Source organism: Hetaerina americana, unplaced genomic scaffold, assembly GCF_022747635.1.
Source record: "Hetaerina americana unplaced genomic scaffold, ioHetAmer1.1.p SCAF_5, whole genome shotgun sequence".
NCBI lineage: Eukaryota > Metazoa > Arthropoda > Insecta > Odonata > Calopterygidae > Hetaerina > Hetaerina americana.
The window spans coordinates 9839216-9847610 of record NW_027287095.1 but is presented as its reverse complement, the minus strand read 5'-3'; positions in this window follow the sequence as shown (position 1 = coordinate 9847610).

The window sequence follows — 8395 nt, the reverse complement described above, 5'->3', positions numbered from 1 at the left end:
AGTTTAAGAATATAAAGAACCGCTGAAAAAATACTTTGCTCAGCGTTTCCCAGAAAATGGGATGGTCCGATAACGGCGAGTCGTACTCAAGAGGGTTGTAAAATCGTATTCTTTTGCAGATTGAGAGCTTCCCTTTCTGAGAAGCCTAGTGTCCGTGTAAATAGTTTGAGGAAGTGCATAAAGGCATGCATTATGATCTGCTTGGAACAGTTATTCTTAATCTACGCAGCAAACGGATTCCAGAGACCATTCCAGTGTCTCTTTCCCCAAAGTAGTAGTAGTTTTGAGGGGAGGCGACCGACAGCTGAGGTCATTTGCGCCATAGGGGATGGATAGGAAAGGATGAAGGGTGGAGAGAAACCCGGCGTCGGCATTAGCCTACTCTTTACGAAAGGCGCCAAGGGGTCCGCAGCTTAACGTCCCATCCGACGGACGGCGTACTCACTCAAAGTGCCCTCCACAAAGCACCTCAATTGGGGATCGAGATACCTCTGAAAAATATTCAACACCGCCGGGATTCTTTCCCCACAGATGTGAATGATAACTTGTTTCTTGATTTTCTCTAGCAAACATTGATAATATGGATATACAAGCAAAAAATAGTTTTTCGCATTTCCTTGATCTCGAAATCTGCAACAAGATCAGCGTAGTTTTACATTTGATTTCAAGTAACTGTTACTGCTCTAGTAGCGCTGGCTTATTCCTTGGCAGGTTTATCGCATGTTTCTACGTATGCAAATTTCCAATTCGATTGAGTCCCTTTTTAAAATTGTATGAGCATTGGGAAGAATAAAAAACGTTGATTTATTACCTTGCTTATTTCATGCTTCATGGGGTATTTTTCAAGCATTTTCCGAATTCTGGTAAATTTAATAAAATACTGGAGACTATTATCATTTTGAAAAGTTGAAAAGCGCAAGGGAGCTTGACATTTGGAATTGTGCATTGGCATCTACTCCCTCACGTGATTTATTGGCATTGGCCATTGGCATTGGTATTTGGCATTCGCATTGGCATTTGGCATTGGCATCTACTCCATCACGTGATTATAGACTGAGAGTACATATCACCTGTTTGCTGATAATCCTCGTTGATTCATCACGGGCAACGCAGCTAGTTCATGGATTTAAGATATATCTTTAATATTTTTTAATTTTTATTCACTTTAAAATCTTTCTATAATAAAATAGCGGTTTCTTTTTTTCGAAGTCACATTGCACCTAATTCTCGCTTGCGAAAACAAATTATTTTTATATGTTTAAAATATATTGATTTCTGATTGATTTTAAATGCAGCTCATCCTTATCATGATGATATGGCTTTATTGTGAAAGAATTTTAAGTTAGATGATTTTCCTACGGCCCACTGTTAGTGTTTTTGTAGATTTATTCCTAGATTTTACCAATACAAGATGAATACAGAATTCTTTTACCATGAAGTAATGAAAATAATCACCTAGACATTGCGTCATTTTTCTTACTCTAATTTAAGTATTCTGCAAGCCACAGCTAGGGTGTATGGCAGGGGGTGAATGCATACCAGACTAATTTTGACCCGAATATGACCCTACCGCTGTCGAACAATGTTATTCTAATCACTTATTGTTCGAGGAATAAATGACATCTTAAATCTATCTGCTCTCCACTTGATCTCTCTAATTTTATTAGCATGATCTCTCCTACCGTAGTACTATGGGGCTAATAATACGTTTTCAACATCACTGCTAAAGAGACGTATTTCCAATATATGTAAAAAATGTAATCTATATTTTAACCTTCGCTTCGTGAGTGATTCCGAGGCTAGTGACTCTAATATTTTGGATACGCTGATAAGTTCATCATGACAACGTTTTACAGAACTTAGCTCCTCTACGCTGCACGCGATCCAATTCGGCAATCGATCCAACTTCGTGAGGATCCCATATACTTAAAGTACTTTCTACATGAGGCCTAACCAACGACAGATAATATTTCTATTTGACCTTTTCATCGCATTAACCCAGTACTCTTCTAATAAATCTTAAGTTTTTGTAAGCATGTCCACATTCCCCATATGTGTTTCACCCTGGAGAGATTGTGATTGAGGGTAACGCCTAAGTATTTAATTGAGTCTACCCATTCCATTTCGGTGTTCCCAATGCTGTAGGCGTTCAGGTGGGAATTGCATCCAAAAATTATGACTACGCACTTCTTAAGTTTAATTCCAATTTCTAAGTGTCGCACCAGTGTTGTATAGAATTAAGGTCATCTGATAAAGCTGCCGTATCCTCAGGATCACGGATATCACGGTAAACCCCTGCATTGTCGGAAAATAAATATATCTTACTAGTGACGACGGAGTGAATGTCGTTAGCGTAAAGTAGGAATAGAAGAGGTCCGATAACACTTCCCTGGGGAACACCTGAAGTAACTTCTAGTGCATTTGAGGTATCTCCATCTATCACTATTCTTTGAACCCAACCATTCAAAAAGTCTTTAATTCAACCCAGGATATTTTATCTATGCATGCCAGATACTTCTAGCTTTGCGAGTAGTTTACTATGAGATACTTCATCAAAGGCTTTCTTAAAATCTGGAAAAATCGCGTCCCCTGGAGCATTGCTCTCTCCAGAAATGAGAATATTATGAACAAAAAACGCAAGTTGTGTCTCGCAGGATATACCTTTGCGAAAACCATGCTGATTTTTTATTAATAACTCCTGTTTATCGAGATGTCTCACGATCGAACTAGCAGCTATATGTTCCATAACCTTGCACGAAATGGATGTTAGGGAAATAGGTCGATAATTGCTCGGTTTTTCCTTGTCTCCATTTTTAAATATTGGTGTTATGTGATTCGTTTTCCAATCTGTGGGAACCTTTTGATCTACAAGCGACTTCTTAAATATGATTTCTGCATGTGGCGCAATTTACGAAGCTAGATCCTTCAATATACGAGCGGGTGATTCATCAGGCCCAGAGGATTTATTAGGCTTTATATTTTTCAGCAAACGTTCTATCCCATTATATGAGGTTTCAATTTTGGGCATTTACTCTGTAGCACGCACTTTAAGCCATCGTAGTCCCCCTCTTTAAACAAGTAAATTTTCCTTTTAAGCTTCTTATTTCGGACCCCATGTTGCGAATACTTAGCATTTACTGCCCTGCGATCAATTTTTGTGTACTTACATCTTGTTAGAGAGATGCCTGCGGTCTGTTTCGCTTCAATCTGAGACTCTTGTTTTATAGGCTGTCACTCTAAATGGTACATTTAAACAATACCCTGCAAGGCGTTTCAGGGCGTTTGGGAACGTGTTGTGATATTTTTCAATCCTTTTCTTGGTTGACCACTGTTTTTTTTACTTGTGAGCAATTTGTCTCTCGCGATATATTCATAATTTTCTACAACTAACATTGAATTCTTACACATTATTTGAGATTATAATGCTGCACTCAGTGAAATATAGTGACGTCCACACTATTAATTGTTATTAAAATTGATGATTTGCATTTATCTATGAACTCATCCGAAGAAGAAGCCAAGATGTTCACGTTATCTATGCATAATCCATTAAATAATATTTATCCCCTGTAAGACAATTATATTATCAATGAAACATTGGTGGAAATATAAAATTTTATATTTTCGAAAAAAAAAAGAACATAAGGTGATCTGGATTACTTGTATGATGTAATCAATACTGGTGAAAATGTTGACTTTTTGAGTAAAATTAATTTTACTGGTACCTAACACGCATGACCATATCAAGATACCTAATATGTTAGATCAAAAAGAGCATTTCGTTGAACATTGCGAAATCAAGTTACCATGAACATTTACCACTGAATAGAATGTGCCGAACCATTAATATGTACAGATAGTGACAAATTTGATTTGTCCCAGCAAAGGAATCTTTTTTTGTTCATTGCATAATGACGATGTTATGCATAAGAAAAAAGGTTTCTAGAATTCTCTGTTATTGTATGCATTGAATTGCACCAGTATTTTATTTTGTTTGCCCTGTAATTTTATTTTGCTGGACAAGCGTGAAACTCAGTAAATTGAATTAAATTGACCATGAAAAATACGAAGTAAGTTTCTTGCCGATCCATCACGCGTTGACCTCCTCTTGCTAGACCAAAACTGTACCCGCGAATACGGGATGAGACGGAAATCCACCCCTCCTCCTATCCCACGGGGTGCGATTTCCACCGCACTTCCCCCTTCTCCACCCTCGGTTTGGGGGAGAGACGATGGGGAGGGAGGGAGAGAGGGGTCGCTCCGGTACCGCCGTCCTTGACTCAGAAATGCTCGAACGATTCGCGAGGACGGCGTGCCCTTCAAAGAAAACGAGACATAGACAGGGGCGATTGGGAGGGTGGCCTCCCAACCCCCACGTGCCCTCCCTTCCCTCCACCCGACCCTGCCACCAAACCATCCCAGCCTCCACCCTCCCCCCCCCGTTCCCCTTCTCGCTCCCGTCCTCCCCTTCCCCCACTCCCTGTGTCTCGTCGTCGCCTCTAGCATCATCCATCCCTTCGTCTCTCTCTCTCTCTCTCTCTCTCTTTCTCCTCACTACTATCTTTAACATGAGAACGGGCTATTTTTTAAATTCGCGGAATATAACGGTTCTAACGCTGGATTCTGCCCACACGTGAAATTTATCTCCCCGCTGAATGACGCTACTCTTTAGGGGACGCTGATTTTTCATCCATCACCACATCTCCATTAAGTGAACAATGGTAAAGTAAATGGCCAATAGCGTGGGGCTTATTTAGAACCAAAATATCCGTATATCGTTGAAAATATCAAGGCTATTATTTCGAAAATCTAATTATTGGTATGTGTGTGTGTATATATATATATTGTGTGTATATATATATATACACACAAACCCGTGTGTTTGTGTGTCTATGAAGAAAAGATTAATAAAGAATTGTTAGTCCTTTAAAAAATATCACTGAGAGAAATGAAGACAGTCACGCAAACTCCTTGGGCTGATTCGTTTTTATCTTCATCCACACAATACATCGCAAGCAACGCTGGCTAGGTGGTGTCAGCATAGCCATTTGGCAGGGGGTATTAGGGCACCGTCCATTCATGCATAATTAGAAGTTTATGCATAAATGAAAGCATTCAATTGCTCATAAACATAATATAAACGTAGGCATACACATATACGAGGTCTGTTCAAATAGTATCACGAATTTTGAAATGTCGCCGGTCATGTATATTTGATTTTGTTGTGACGTTATGTTGGTTTCTTATGTCCCTCACTCATGCTGAAAGTTGTGCCATTTTGAATTTTCAGTTAATTTTTGACAGCTGTTTTTCTTGGACGTGTTTTGGCTTGTCTTCGATTTTTGCCTCTTCCAAAAAATGGATCAGAGAATCTGTAACAAATTTTGTGTGAAAAAAAAATTTAAGTGCAAGGACGCATTCCGAATGTTGACTGTGGCATATGGAGAAGCTACCTAGGACCGAAACAACGTTTATCGGTGGTACAAAATGTTCTCAGAGGGCCGAGAAGATGTAAACGACGAAGAGCGTGCCGGACGCCCGAGCACGTCAACGACAGATGAAAACATTGATGAAGTGAAGAAAATAGTGTCGGAAGTGGTTCTTTCGGGTTTTCTTCCGCGTGTATCCATTTTTCGGACGATATTTCGCCAACGTTCCAGTTGGCTTCCTCAGGTCCACTGAAGTGCCGTTCTGAAAACGTTCCAGATGAATGGCTTCCGGCGTGACAACATTCTGAACATAATGCACAGGGTGGAAGGAAAGAAGCGGATGGCCCTGGAGAGGACCGACGAGACAAGCCCTAAGGAAAAGGCGACGGCACACGCTATCCTGCCGTACGTCGCCGGAACAACGGAAAAAATTGCGAGGGCCCTCCGGAAACACAACGTCTCGGCCAGGTTCAAATGCGTAACCAAAATGGCCAATATCCTCGTCAACGCGAAAGACCGCCTCCCAAAAGACATCTCTGGAGGAATCTACCAAATCAAATGCAGCTGCGGCAACTCCTACATCGGCCAAACATCAAGAGCGCTGAAATGCCGAGTCCAAGAACACAAAAGGGCCGTAAAAAATAGACAGTTCCAGCCGTCAGCGGTGGCTGAACATCATTGGAGTGGACCGACACATAATATTGAGTTTGACAACGCCACTTTATTGAATAAAGAAGGCCGCTACTACCCAAGGATTATCAGAGAGGCAATTGAAATTGCAAAAACGCCCAGAAATTTCAACCGCGAGGACGGCTACCCCCTCGCCAGCGCGTGGAAACGTGTCCTCAAGGATTTCAACGAATCAGAGCACACCTCCAAAAAATAGGCGCCAAACGGAGGGTATATATATTGGACCAAAACCTGCATCGGCACTTCAGTGGACCTGAGGAAGCCAACTGGAACGTTGGCGAAATATCGTCCGAAAAATGGATACACGCGGAAGAAAACCCGAAAGAACCACTTCCGACATCAATAATCTCCGCGGAAGCCTACATGGAAACTGAAGAAAATAGTATTGGCCAATCGTCGAATCACCGTTAGAGTAGTTGCTGAGGACCTGAACATATCAATTGGCTCGTGCCATTCGATTTTTACCAATTATTTGCGCATGACACGGGTCGTCGTGAAATGCGTACCAAAACTGCTCAATTTCGACCAAAAACAGCAACGCATTGACATTTCTAATGAATCTGTCCGCGAAGACCCAAATTTGCTCCAGAGGTGACGAATCATAGTTTTATGGTTATGACGTGGAAACTAAAGCTAAATCATCCCTATGGAAGCTGCAGCACGAGCCAAGACCGAAAAAAACGCGCCAAGTTCGGTCGAATGTAAAAGTTTTGCTCACGGTTTCCTTCGAGTGCAGGGGCGGCGTGCGTCATGAGTTCTTGCTACTGAGTAGAACGGTAAATAAGGAATATTACCTGCAAGTTATGCGCAATTTGCGCGAAGCAATCCGCCACGAACGCCCGGATTCGCGGAAGAACAAAAATTGGCTTTTGCACCATGACAACGCGCCTGCCCACACATCGTTACTTGTGCGCGAATTTTTGGCCAGGAAGAACACACTGCTAACGATGCCGCAGCCAACGTATTCCCCAGATCTGGCCCCCAGTGACTTTTTCTTGTTCCCGAAACTGAAGAGGCCCATGAAAGGACGACTCTACGCTACGATTGACGAGTGCTTCGAGGAAAATAAAAAAACAAGTGTATAATTCCTAATGGGGATTACTTTGAAGGGAACAAACTAGATATTCATGAATAAATGAATAATATTTGAAAAAATACAAAGTCGTGATACGTTTTGAACAGACCTCGTATGTCTATCAACATGTACTTCATGCAATCGTGGGAGTGTGTGACGAAGCTGTAAAAGTTTTTGTTGAAAAATATGTTACGCTATGACTGCTTATATAATGCTATGACTTAATCGTACGAAGGATGAAGGGGTACTTGGACCTGTCAAGTTCAAACATATCTCTATATTTTATCCCTTTGGTCGAACACAACAATATAATTTCGAGTTATAGTTCACGTAATTCCCCCGGTGACGCAAGAAACCCCGGGTGTCCTTTGTGTGTCTTACTCTAGATTAATCTCTTCGTGAATGAATGGGCTCCCAAGATAATACTACCAACGGAGCCGTCACGCATATTCATAATCTTGATTCTAAGCTGACTACTAGAAATCAAAGCCCATACGGGGATCGGTTGACGTCTTTTTCTGACAAGCTTTAAGAAAGCTCTTCCTACTTTAGTACATCGGTGATAAGTAAATTGTATTTAGAGGCATAATTTATTATTATAATTATGCATTACTGCGATCCGATGAATTTTATAAAATAATTAACATTTTAATGGCTTATACTAATATTTTAGACTGAATTGATGTGGATGTGTGTCTGGAAATTTTCATTCTTGATCATGATGGAAATGTCTCATTACTTAAGACTTCAGGTACGTGTGCCCTGATGTATTGAGGCCTCCGGTTCAATTTAACCAAAGTATTTAAATGAGAAGATTCGTAAATGCCTTCAACTCGTACTAACGTTTTAAATGACTTCAAACGAGAAGGTTAAATGTTACGTAGAAGGGCTTGGAATTTTGAACTCAGAACTTGTGTATACAAAGTCATTCACCTATGCTGTTATGTCTGATTTAAAGGATTTACCTTTAGAAAACATTTAGTTTTATGAATCAGTCTCTCAGATTTAAATGAATCATTTAATCTCAGAATTAAATCTTAGGAAAGCGGAGTTTAAATTGATTTGATTTCTGTGGATCATCTGTTGACATGCCTTCATTAAATTGCTGTTCGTGCGCAAATTCAAAGCATTTAGGGAGCATTTTTTAATGGAATATTAAGATTATAAATTCACAATGTGGGTAACGTAGGCAAGAAACAAG